The 12,479-nt window shown below is 50.9% G+C and overlaps 1 pseudogene; it reads right to left on the bottom strand.

The window, feature by feature from the left end:
- Positions 1-1,161: 1,161 nt before the first annotated feature.
- Positions 1,162-11,777, bottom strand: LOC132382730 (perforin-1-like; annotated as a pseudogene).
- Positions 11,778-12,479: the final 702 nt, after the last annotated feature.

The following is a 12,479-nucleotide window of genomic DNA, read 5'->3' as shown; positions in this document are numbered from 1 at the left end:
CACTGACCACTGGGTACAGGTATCTCTGACCCCCCCCCCCCCCAGGGACAGGTATCACTGACCCCCCCCAGGGACAGGTATCTCTGACCCCCCCCCAGGGACAGGTATCACTGACCACTGGGTACAGGTATCTCTGACCCCCCCCCCCAGGGACAGGTATCACTGACCACTGGGTACAGGTATCACTGACCCCCCCCAGGGACAGGTATCTCTGACCCCCCCCCCAGGGACAGGTATCACTGACCCCCCCAGTGAACAGGTATCACTGACCCCCCCCCCCAGTGTGCAGGTATCACTGACCCCCCCAGTGAACAGGTATCACTGACCCCCCCCAGTGAACAGGTATCACTGACCCCCCCCCCAGTGTGCAGGTATCACTGACCCCCCCCAGTGAACAGGTATCACTGACCCCCCCCCCAGTGAACAGGTATCTCTGACCCCCCCCAAGTGAACAGGTATCACTGACCCCCCCCCTAGTGTGCAGGTATCACTGACCCCCCCAGTGAACAGGTATCACTGACCCCCCCCTAGTGTGCAGGTATCACTGACCCCCCCCAGTGAACAGGTATCACTGACCCCCCCAGTGAACAGGTATCACTGACCCCCCCGAAGTGAACAGGTATCACTGACCCCCCCCCAGTGAACGTATCACTGACCCCCCCCCTAGTGTGCAGGTATCACTGACCCCCCCAGTGAACAGGTATCACTGACCCCCCCCCAGTGAACAGGTATCACTGACCCCCCCCCCAGTGAACGTTATCACTGACCCCCCCCCCTAGTGAACGTATCACTGACCCCCCCCCAGTGTGCAGGTATCACTGACCCCCTCCCCAGTGAACAGGTATCACTGACCCCCCCCCCAGTGAACAGGTATCACTGACCCCCCCCCCCAGTGTGCAGGTATCACTGACCCCCCCCCCCCAGTGAACAGGTATCACTGACCCCCCCCCAGTGAACAGGTATCACTGACCCCCCCCCCCAGTGTGCAGGTATCACTGACCCCCCAGTGAACAGGTATCTCTGACCCCCCCCCAGTGAACAGGTATCACTGACCCCCCCCCAGTGAACAGGTATCACTGACCCCCTCCCCCAGTGTGCAGGTATCACTGACCCCCCCCCCCCCAGTGAACAGGTATCACTGACCCCCCCAGTGAACAGGTTTCACTGATGCCCCCGGGTACAGGTATCACTGATGCCCCCGGTACAGGTATCACTGATGCCCACCCCCGTTACAGGTATAACTGCCCCTCCGGGTACAGGTATCACTACCCCCTGGGTGTAAGCATCGCCTTGCGAGAGGTGCAGGCAATTGGTAACAGGCACCTTGGGCAGCCTCAGCAGCGGATGAATAACTCCCACTGACTTGTCCTCGTCTGTCCGTAAATACAGGAATGTTGGGGCTGAGGTGTGAGCAGAACACGAGGAGCTGTCCCTCTGTGCAACCCGCACACCACACATCCACTCACCTTCTGGTTCTATTCCCATCAAAAATGCCTTCTTTCTAAAGCAGACCTGAGCAGATCCCTTCCACCAACATCCTCCTCCATCTAATGGAACCTGTCCTCACCCTCGGTGATGTCCCCCATTCCACCATTCCCCATTCCCGTTTCCCTCTCCCCTTTATCTCCTTACCTGCCCATCTGGTGCTCCTCCCCCTTCCCTTCCTCCCTGGCCTTCTGTCCTCTCCTAGCAGACTCCCTTTTCTCCAGCCCTTTATCTCTTTCACTAGTTGACTTTCCAGTTCTTTAATTCACCCCTCCCAATTTCACCTCTCACCACTCCCCCGCCTCTTACTCTGACGCTCCTTTTCGGTCCCGAAGAAGGTCTCGGCCCGAACGTCCGTAGATGCCCCATGGCCTGCTGAGTTCCAACAGCTTTGTGTGTGTGTGTTCCTCGGATTTCCTGCCGATTTCCTCCTGTCTGTGCTACTCTGATAGTTAATTAATTCTCTCTGTAGCCACCATTCTGTTATCGAAATGTAGTTTTACTGGAGTGTAAAAGCCATACCAAATTCATGCTCAGTAGATGAGCTTTGTCTGGTCTCCTGGTGCACACCAACTTTTGAATAAATCGCCCGTTATCTCAAACACCAACTGTGTGGCCTTCAGTGTGGTTTTACAGGTGGTGACAGGAATGACAGGCCTGCATAGGAATTGTGACTTGTGTATCGTTATGGTCTGTTTGTGACCAGGGAGGGGGAGAGGGAGAGGGGGAGAGAGAGAGAGGGAGAGGGGGAGAAGGGGAGAGGGGAGAGGGAGATAGGGAGAGGCAGAGAGGGAGGAGAGAGGGGGAGGGAGATGAAGAGGGGAGGAGGGGAGAGGGGAGGGAGGGAGAGAGAGAGAAAAGGAGGAATGAAAAGGTGAAGAGCAGGAATGGTTGGTGGAAAGTGACCGTCTCGCATCAGAGAGGGATTCTCTTTATCATCTCAGATCGCTTTTAAAGAGTAAATCTCTCCCACTCACAGACCCCTGATAAAGACGGTGTCTCTCCTGGACGGTGCCTGTGGTGCGTGTTGTGATGCTGATCTCTGTCCCTGCCGATTCCGGCTTCTCCAATCTCCCGTGTTCCTGCCATCAACCCCACTGGGGACAATACCCTTCCTCACCTCCCCCTCCCTGTCCCACGTTCCTGTCCTCACCACCCCGGAACTCCACGTCCCATATCACCACGGTAACCATTCACACCCAAATGCTAAATGATGCTCAATGATGTTTATTGCAAAAACAAAGTTGTACAAAGAAGGCAGGAGGCAATCAGACAATCTCTTCTGTCTCCAAAGCATCTCTTTGCAAAGCTTCTCGTGCACAGGGAGGTGTACGATGTTCCTGTGATGATGGTCCTGGTCCGACATGCCACCCGTTCTGGGACACAGGTCAGCCGGAGACTCTCCAGTTGGTCCCCTGTCAGCAACAGGATTATGGGAAATGGAGCCTGCTCTCAGTCACCTCCTGCACGGGTCTAGCGGATCTGTAAATTACGTTACGCTCAAGCCATTAAGCTGCTTGCTGTTTGGCAAGCTGGTTTGGGCACCTTCCCTCCAATACAGGTCTTTGTTGGGGTGAGGTGTTTCTGCTGGGGTGATACAGTGGCAATATGACAGATACAGAGAGGTTGTGTCTTCAATGGCCTTCCCACCCTATACCCTCAAACACCAGTGCCTGAAAGCTTGGTGCAGTCAGGCAAGCCGGGACTCCGACTGGGAATTCCTAGTGCCCAGAGAATTTGAGGAAATGGGGAAGCTATGAGGGTTGTGTAGGCTCTCTCTCAGGTCAAGAGCCAGAATGGTGGGAGTGCAGGATGTGGTGGCCTGGGCCAGCAAGGGTTATAGTGCAAAGGTCAAGAGAATGAACTGAAGGAAAGGCTCCTGAAGACAAAGGTGAGAACTGAGTGATAGAGGGTAAAATTCAGGCCTAGAGAAATTCTAGAAAAGAGGTTCCCTGGTCCAGTGTGGGTGAGAGGGGGAGTTCAGGGCAATGGAACTGACGAGTTGACTGCCTCAGAGAGGCAGAGGACAAAAGACACATGGTCAAGGGGAATAGAGGTTACAAACGTTTGGACAATGGGACTGATGATTAGAGGGAGACGGAAGTTATGGCACCAGGACCAGAGAGAATGGAAAGGCAAAGTTGGGCCTGGGAGTGAGGTTGGTGAGAGGACAACGCTCAGGGGTAGATAACTTTGAAGAGAGTATTCTCCGAAGGAGAGGAGGGGAAGGGACTGATTGGTCCATGGAAGCTCATAGCCCCTCATAATGAGGTCCATCGGAGGTCCCATTCCCTCCTGCTTTCTGCAGCAGAGACGGTCCACCCAGTTGTTCTCCTGACAGAGACAGGAGCAGGGGTCAGAGCGGTTCTTGCCGCTTGCCAACAGAGCAAGGAGTTTTGGAGCAGTCCCGCTTCACGGCGTTGGCCATGATGTACTCTCTGAGGTAGCGCCTCAGATGTTTCCGGCGAATGTCGGTTCTGGGCAGCAGGAAATGGAGGGGGGCCAGCCGGTAGTGTATGATGCCTGGTGAGGCCATCAGACTGTTCATCCAGCTGGAGAAGGCCCGACGGTCTGAGGAGAAGAGGATGTCTTTGTTCCCAGTACTATGGCCTCCTGAGACTTCTGTCAGCCTCTCACTGAAGGCCTGGTGGAAGCTGTTGGAATGGGTACGGGACGAGGCCCGCTTCTCGCAGTTTCTGTATGAGCCTGAGAGTGAGATACCGATTTTGTAGTTCACCCCAATACTGGCCTCCACACCAAGGCAGTCCCCTACCGCTCTAGCAGTGAGGCCCTGAGAATAGGCCTTACAGGTGCGGATGGCCGTCACGTCCTTGTAGGAACCACCCAGCTCCACTGACCGGAAGTAATGTGTCCCAAAAGTCTCCACTATTTGGCGATACTGGTCTCGGGCTTCCACATAGGAGCTGCTGGCGATTTCTTTGAGCTGGTTGGAGAACTCAGATGCCAGAGGGGGTGGGTTCATCAAACGGAAATGGTAAAGGCGGCAATGGAACTTTTGGCTGGAAAAGCTGTAGTGGGCTGATCGGGCTTTACGGTAGGCAAATGACATGGCCCGAGATTTGGAGCCAGCCACTGTTGCACCTACTGACACTGCCTTTACGGATAACCCCAGACCAGCACCCCAGCCATTGCCTACCCTGGAGCTGACCGAATTGCTGAAGTCAGAGACTGAGTGGAAGAACTGGCTGGACACAGACCGGCGGCATCTACGTTGGGCTCGCCAATCCACCACGGCCAGGGGAAGACGCTGCCGTCTACCCCCCATCAGAGTATTCCTGCAGAGCTTGCAGGCCCCGTCTGGATGACTCCAGCTCTCCACGTCCACCACGTACGCCCCCTTGCGGTCCAAAGTTACCACATCAAAACCCTCGCCGGCCAGACTGCTCCCTGGTACTGGGGACGCACGGTGGCATTCTCTGGCACTGCCCGTCTGGCAGATAGCCCCCACACCCCCCAGGAACAGGAGAGCCCAGAGCAACATTCCCATTTTCCATCCCTTCCCAGCATCCATTGCAATGTTGACAGGTCTTCCCTCGATCAACGGAGAGCGGTCAATCTGTAATGAGAATGGGAGATGGGGGTCACCAATGGATGGCATCACACATTCACCCCTCCCCACCATCCGTGCCATCAGAAAGGGACCCTCCCATGACCTACCCCTTCATAGAGGGTCCCTCTGTTGGACCTGAAGGAACTAAAACATGAAATGACATTAAACTTGAATGAGTCAAGGACGTTGGCTGGCCCAGGGCCACCATTTTGTGAATATGCTGCAACCTCCAACTGGTGATACGTTCTTGCTCAGGGTTGATAGGTCAACGCAGGTAAAAGTAGACACAATGGGACACTGTTATAAGATGCTATATTAGAGATAATTTCCAAGGAGAAAGCTATTTGTGAGATGTTCTTTGGTGATATGGAAGATAGAAGCTTATGAAAAAGGCTGAGCAACACATGCAAAATGTTGGAGGAGCTCAGCAGATCAGCAGCTACAATGGGTCGACATTTAGTACGACAACCCTTCACCTTGACCTGAAGAAACCTGAGCCCGGAAGTGACAGAACTAGTCTGGCTTGCTCCGATTCAGGGGGAACAAAGGAAAGGAGATGAGGTACTCATCCACTTTTGGGAGAAGAGGACTAATGCATTGCTGCCTTGTACCAGAGCTGGTGGAAAATCAGCAGGAGGAACCCAGCAGGTCAGGCAGCTGCTATGGAGGGAAATAAACAGTTGTTGTTTTGGCCCAAGACTCTTCATCAGTAGCTTATGAAAGGGCAGTCTGTGTCTGTGACCCGAAGGAACCTGATATTTTCAAGGTGAAGCTGAACTACCGTCTCCTCAATATTGTGCCTCATGGGGAAGGTTTGGGGACGGAGATGGGAGTTAAAGGTCAGGTTAGGGTTTGGGGACGGAGATGGGAGTTAAAGGTCAGGTTAGGGTTTGGGGACGGAGATGGGAGTTAAAGGTCAGGTTAGGGTTTGGGGACGGAGATGGGAGTTAAAGGTCAGGTTAGGGTTTGGGGACGGAGATGGGAGTTAAAGGTCAGGTTAGGGGTTGGGGACGGAGATGGGAGTTAAAGGTCAGGTTAGGGTTTGGGGACGGAGATGGGAGTTAAAGGTCAGGTTAGGGTTTGGGGACGGAGATGAGAGTTAAAGGTCAAGTTAGGGTTTGGGGATGGAGATGGGAGTTAAAGGTCAGGTTAGGGTTTGAGGACGGAGATGGGAGTTAAAGGTCAGGTTAGGGGTTGGGGACAGAGATGGGAGTTAAAGGTCAGGTTAGGGTTTGGGGACGGAGATGGGAGTTAAAGGTCAGGTTAGGGTTTGGAGACGGAGATGGGAGTCCCCTCTCTCTCTATCAATCTACCTCTCCCTCTCCCTCTATCAATCTCTCTCCCTCTCTCCCCCCTCTCTCTCGCTATCAATATACCTCTCCCCCCCTCTCTCTCGATCAACCTCTCCCCCTCTCTCTATCTATCATCCCTTCCCCCCTCTCTCTATCAATCTCTCTCCCTCTCTACCCCACTCTCTCCCTCTCTCAGTCTACCTCTCCCCCCTCTCTCTATCTATCAATGTACCTCTCCCCCCTCTCTCTCTCTATCAATCTACTTCTCCCCACTCTCTCTCTATCTATGAATCTCTCTCCCTCTCTCCCCCCTCTCTCTCTCTATCAATATACCTCTCCCCCACTCTCTCTCTCTATCAGTCTACCTCTCCCCCTGTCCCTCTGCAGTCTCTCACCTTCCAGCCAATATGCCCTGAACAATTTGACAGCCTGCGAACACAGCAAAGAAGGTTCTCAACATTTTGAAGGAGATCTTGACTGGCTAGGCAAATGGTCCAAGGATTGGTAAATGGCCTTCAATTCAAATCAGGGCCAAATGTTATATTTTGTGAAGTTAGATCAGGGTAGGATTTGTACAGTGAGTTTATAATGCCCTGGCGAGTATTGTGGAACAGAGGGACTAAGTGACTAAGTGCATACAGTCATAGAACACTTCTACACAGTTACAGGCTCTTTGGCCATCCGGTCCATACTGAATTCTGGCTAGTTCCATCGTCCTGCACTTGAATCATAGCCATCCATAACTCTCCACACCCTTCCACACCCGTCCATACTCCTCCACACCTCTCCACACCCCTCCATACCACTCTTCCCTGCTCCTCCATACCCCCCATCCAAGGACCTATCCAAACCTCTCTTGAATACTGACATTAAACCTGCATCCACCACTTCTACTGGCACCTCATTTCACCCTCTCATTGCCCTCTGAGAGTTGGGTGGGTACCCACATTCTTCAATCATACCGGTGCCTAAACCTGCCTCGATGACTCTCATCCAATAGCACCTACATCCACGGTGATGAAACCCATCAACTCCTCCCTGAAAAGTGACTAGGATCCATTTGCCCAGCATCACATCAGGTAAACAACAGATGCCATTTCATTGGCTCTTCGCTTCATCCTGGGACATCTGAACAGCGAAGATGCATTCATCAGGATGCTCTTCATTGGCCCCAGCTCAGCATTCAATACCATCACTTCCTCCAAGCTAATCAATAAGCTTCAGGACCTCGGCCTCAAGGCCTCCGTGTGCAATTGCATCCGCGATTTCCTCTCTTGCAGACTCCAGTCAGCTCAGATTGGCAACAACATCTCCATCACCACAGTCTGCATGCTTAGTCCCTACTCCACTCACTTTACACCTATGATTGTGAGGCTTCAAAGCTCTATTTAAGTTTAGGTGGGAGACTGAAAATCTGGCTGAGCGGTGCCACAACAACAAAAGCCTCTCACTCAATGTCAGCAAGACCAAAAAGATGATTATTGAGGAGGAAACCCAAGGTCTATGAACCAGTCTTCTTTGGGGCATGAGAGGTAGAGAGGGTCAGAAACTGTCCATTCCTCTATGTTACTATTTCAGAGGATCTCTCCTGAACCAGACATGAGTGTTATTGCAAAGAAAGCACAACAGCACCGTTTGCTAAGATTCAGCGTGTCTTCTATAACTTTGACAAACTTTTATAGATAAGTGGTGGAGAGTATACCGACTGGCTGCATCGCAGCCTGGTGTGGAAACACCAGTGCCCTTGAATGTAAAATCCTACAAAAAGTAGTGGATATGGCCCAGATCAGCACTGGTAAAGTCCTCCCAGCCATTCAGCACATTTACACAGACCATTGTCGCAGGAAAGCAGGGACCTCCCGCACACAGGCCATGCTCTCTTCTCACTGTTGCCATCAGGAGTCTCAGGACCCACAACACCAGGTTCAGGAACAGTTATTACCCCTCAACGATCAGGAGCTTTGGCACAGAGTTTATGTATATTCCTTTGTCCCCGTTGAAGAAAGGACAGACTGGCAGTGGAAAAGGTTGTGTTTTTGATTCAGAAGGTCTGCAGGGATAAGCCAATAAGCCTGACATCAGGGATTAGAAGTTACCGGAGGGTATTCAGACACACAGGATTCTACCTGCGTTTGGAAAGACATGGAATGATTTAGGAAATTTGGCATAGCTTTGAACACAAGAAGTTGTATCTCACCAAACTGTCTGAAGTCTTGTACACGCCGGAATTATGGAGATTGAGAGGGGATCTGATTGCAACATATAAGATTATTAAGGGATTGGACAAGATAGAGGCAGGAAATATGTTCCAGATGCTGGGAGAGTCCAGTACCAGAGGGCATGGTTTGAGAATAAGGGGTAGGTCATTTAGGACAGAGTTAAGGAAAAACTTCTTCTCCCAGAGAGTTGTGGGGGTCTGGAATGCACTGCCTCAGAAGGCAGTGGAGGCCAATTCTCTGGATGCTTTCAAGAAGGAACTAGATAGGTATCTTATGGAAAGGGGAATCAAGGGATATGGGGACAAGGCAGGAACCAGGTATTGATAGTAGATGATCAGCCATGATCTCAGAATGGTGGTGCAGGCTCGAAGGGCTGAATGGTCTACTTCTGCACCTATTGTCTATTGTCTAAATGATGCCCGGGAGGACTGATGAGAGCAGGATGGTGGACATTGTCTGCGTGGATTTTAGTTTAACTTTTGGCAAAGGTCTGCATAGTCCAAGTCAAATTTATTGTCAGTTAACTATATACATGTATATAATGTGTATAACCATATAATGTATATAGAAATGCGACGTCTCTTTGAACCAGGGTGTAAAACACATAACACATGATAACTTACGAAGGTAAGGATAAAATCAACAGATGAATCACACATAATAACAAACTAAGTTGCGTTAATAGGAAATATTGTAAGGTGTGAAACAAATAAACCAGCGACACATTGAATATGATGTGGTAGGGAGATCAGAAGCCTAATTGCCTGGGGAAAGAAACTGTTTCCCATCCCGACCGTTCTTGACTTTATGGATCAGAGTCTCCTGCCTGATGGTAGAAAGTCAAAGAGGATGCTGGATGGATGTGTGGGATCGTTGATAATACTAAGGGCCCTGCATGTGCAGCTCTCCTGATAGATGTCCCCGTTGAGTGTTAGGGAGACCTCTATGATCCTCTCAGCCATTCTCGTAGCCCTTTGTAGGAACTTCCGGTCCGATGCTCTGCTGTTCCCATACCAGATGGAGAGGCAGCTTGTCAGGATGGTGCTCCTGTAAAATTCAGTTAAGATGGGGAGATGAGGGGGGAGAGGGAGCCTTTCTTGCCTCAGTTTTCTTAGGAAGTGGAGGCGCTGGAGAGCTTTCTTGTTCAGGGAGGTGATATGAAGGAACCAGGTGAGGTCACCTGTGATGTGGACTCCCAGGAAATTAGTGCACTTAACTCTGTCTGCAGAGGAACCACATATTCGCAGAGGGCGATGGTTCATTGTCTGCTTGGGAAGGTGTGATCACATGGGAACTAGGGTGAGCGAGCGACTGGGATCTAAAATGGGAGATGGAAGGATCAGAGGCCTGTGGTCAGTGGTGTGCTCCGGGGGTCAGGGGTCAGGGGTCAGTGTTGCTTGTCATTTGTACAATCAGCTTGGATGAGAATGGAGGTGCATGATTAATAAATTAGTGTGGTGGGCAGTAAAGAAGGTTGGTGTAAGGTTATAACAGGATGGAGCAAAGATGTAATGGCTCTACTGGTGTGTCTTTATTTCAGACGGTCTGACAAAGGAATGGCAGATGAAATTTAAGTCAGATAAGTTCGAGGTGAATTTGGAAAGTTAAATCACAGCAGGACAGAACAAGTGGTCGAGGCAGCAACAATTACGACGTTTAGGAGGCATTTAGACCGTGATGGGTAGATAGCGTTTACAGGGATACGGGAGCTAACGCAAGCAAACAGGATCAGCTCAACAAGGGAGATTGGTTGGTTTGGATGAGTTGTTTGGAAGGCCTTGTTTCAGTGTGGGACATCTCTGTGAATGCACAATTGCCTAGTGGCAGTTTTCTCACTGACCCCATCACACAGAGGAAATGGTAAAGGCTGAAGGACGGATTGGAATGCAAATAATAGACAATAGGTGCAGAAGTAGACCATTCGGCCCCTCGAGTCTGCACCGCCATTCTGAGATCATGGCTGATCATTCACTATCAATACCCAGTCCCTGCCTTGTCCCCATATCCCTTGATTCCCCTATCCATTGGATATCTATCCAGCTCCTTCTTGAAAGCATCCAGAGAATTGGCCTCCACCGTCTTCCGAGGCAGTGCATTCCACACCTCCACCACTCTCTGGGAGAAGAAGCTCTTCCTCAACTCTGTTTTAAATAACTGACCTCTTATTCTCAATCCACGCCCCCTGGTACTGGACTCTCCCAACATCTGGAACATATTTCCTGCCTCAATCCTATCAAATCCTTTAATTATCTTAAACGTTTCAATCAGATCCCCTCTCAATCTCCTCAATTCCAGCGTGTACAAGCCCAATCTCTCCAATCTCTCTGCGTAAGGCAGCCGTGCCATCCCAGGAATCAACCTAGTGAATCTACGCTGCACTTCCTCAATTGCCAGAATGTCCTTCCTTAAACCTGGAGACCAAAACTGTACACAATATTCCAGGTGTGGTCTCACCAGGGCCCTGTACAAATGCAAAAGAACATCCTTGCTCTTGTATTCAATTCCCCTTGTAACAAAGGCCAACATTCCATTTGCCCTCTTCACTGCCTGTTGCACTTGCTCATTCACCTTCATTGACTGGTGAACTAGGACTCCTAGGTCTCTTTGCATTTCTCCCTTACCTAACTCGACACCGTTCAGACAATACTCTGCCCTCTTGTTCCAGCTTCCAAAGTGGATAACTTCACATTTATGAAGCAGGGAGAGGGAGAGAGAGGGAGGAGGAGAGGGAGAGTGAGGGTGGGAGAGGTAGAATGAGAGGGATGAGGAGAGGGAAGCAGAGGTTGGGAACTAGCGAGCAAGACATACAGAAATGAAGAGAGAGGGAGAAAATAAGATGGGGTGATAGTGCCAATGAGACAGAATAGTTGAGAAGGGGGGAGAGTGAAAAGAAGAAAGATGAAAAACAGCACTGGAGAGATGGAGAGAGAGTACGAGATTGAGAAAGAAATGAATGGAAGGGTTGTGTCTGGGAGACAGAGAAAGCAAGTCAGAGAGTGCAAGCAATGGGGAGAGAGAGAGAATAACAGAGAGAGAGAATGTATAATCAGATAGAGATGGACAAAGGGAGAATATGAGAGAAAGGTGCAGAGGGAGAGAGGGAGGGATACTTTGGTACTGAGGGAAAGGGAGGCAGAGAGAGAAAGGGGGAGGCAGAGAATGAGAGAAAGGGAGAGTGAGGGAGAGAATGAAAAAGATATTGATCACAAGAGAGGGAAATTTGGGTGGGAGTCAGTGAGGCAATAGAAATTTCTAGAACCTCACTCACCTGATGCCAGAATTTACAGCATGGACTCTGGGCTGAGTTGAGGAAGATTTTGGAGGGAAATTATCAGAGAGAAGGGGAGAGAGGTTGAGAGATGGAGAGCAGGAGAGAGAGGTTGAGAGATGGAGAGAATGGGAGAGAGGTGTTGAGAGATGGAGAGAAGGAGAGAGAGGTTGAGAGATGGAGAGAAAGGGAGAGAGGTTGAGAGATGGAGAGAATGGGAGAGAGGTTGAGAGGGAGAGAAGGGGAGAGAGATGTTGAGAGATGGAGAGAAAGGAAGAAAGAGGATTGGACCACACAAGGAGGGGTAGCATTGCTGAATGGACACCCTCCTACCCCTGAGACAGAGAAGTGAGCCTACCTGTCACTGTTCTTCCAGGAACTTTGAGCTTCTCCCAGATCTGCTCCAGCTGGGACCTGTCTTCGCGCCTCCCACTGCCCCTTTGTGGCTGAGGTCTGTCTCAGCCCTGATTCCAGGTTCTGAGCTACTGAGAGATTCACGGACCTTATTAAGGTTCAGAACATGTCACCAGGAGGGGAGGGGCTGTCTCGAGGAACTCACACTCGTGGGCTGCCTCAGTCATGGAAATGAGAAGTAACAGTGGGAGGCTTAAAGATGAGGCCTGCCCCTATGGAGACTCTTCCCT

The sequence above is a fragment of the Hypanus sabinus genome, chromosome 29, assembly GCF_030144855.1.
Source record: "Hypanus sabinus isolate sHypSab1 chromosome 29, sHypSab1.hap1, whole genome shotgun sequence".
Lineage (NCBI taxonomy): Eukaryota > Metazoa > Chordata > Chondrichthyes > Myliobatiformes > Dasyatidae > Hypanus > Hypanus sabinus.
Note: the sequence above shows the minus strand (reverse complement) of the source record. Positions and strands in the feature narration are given on the sequence as shown.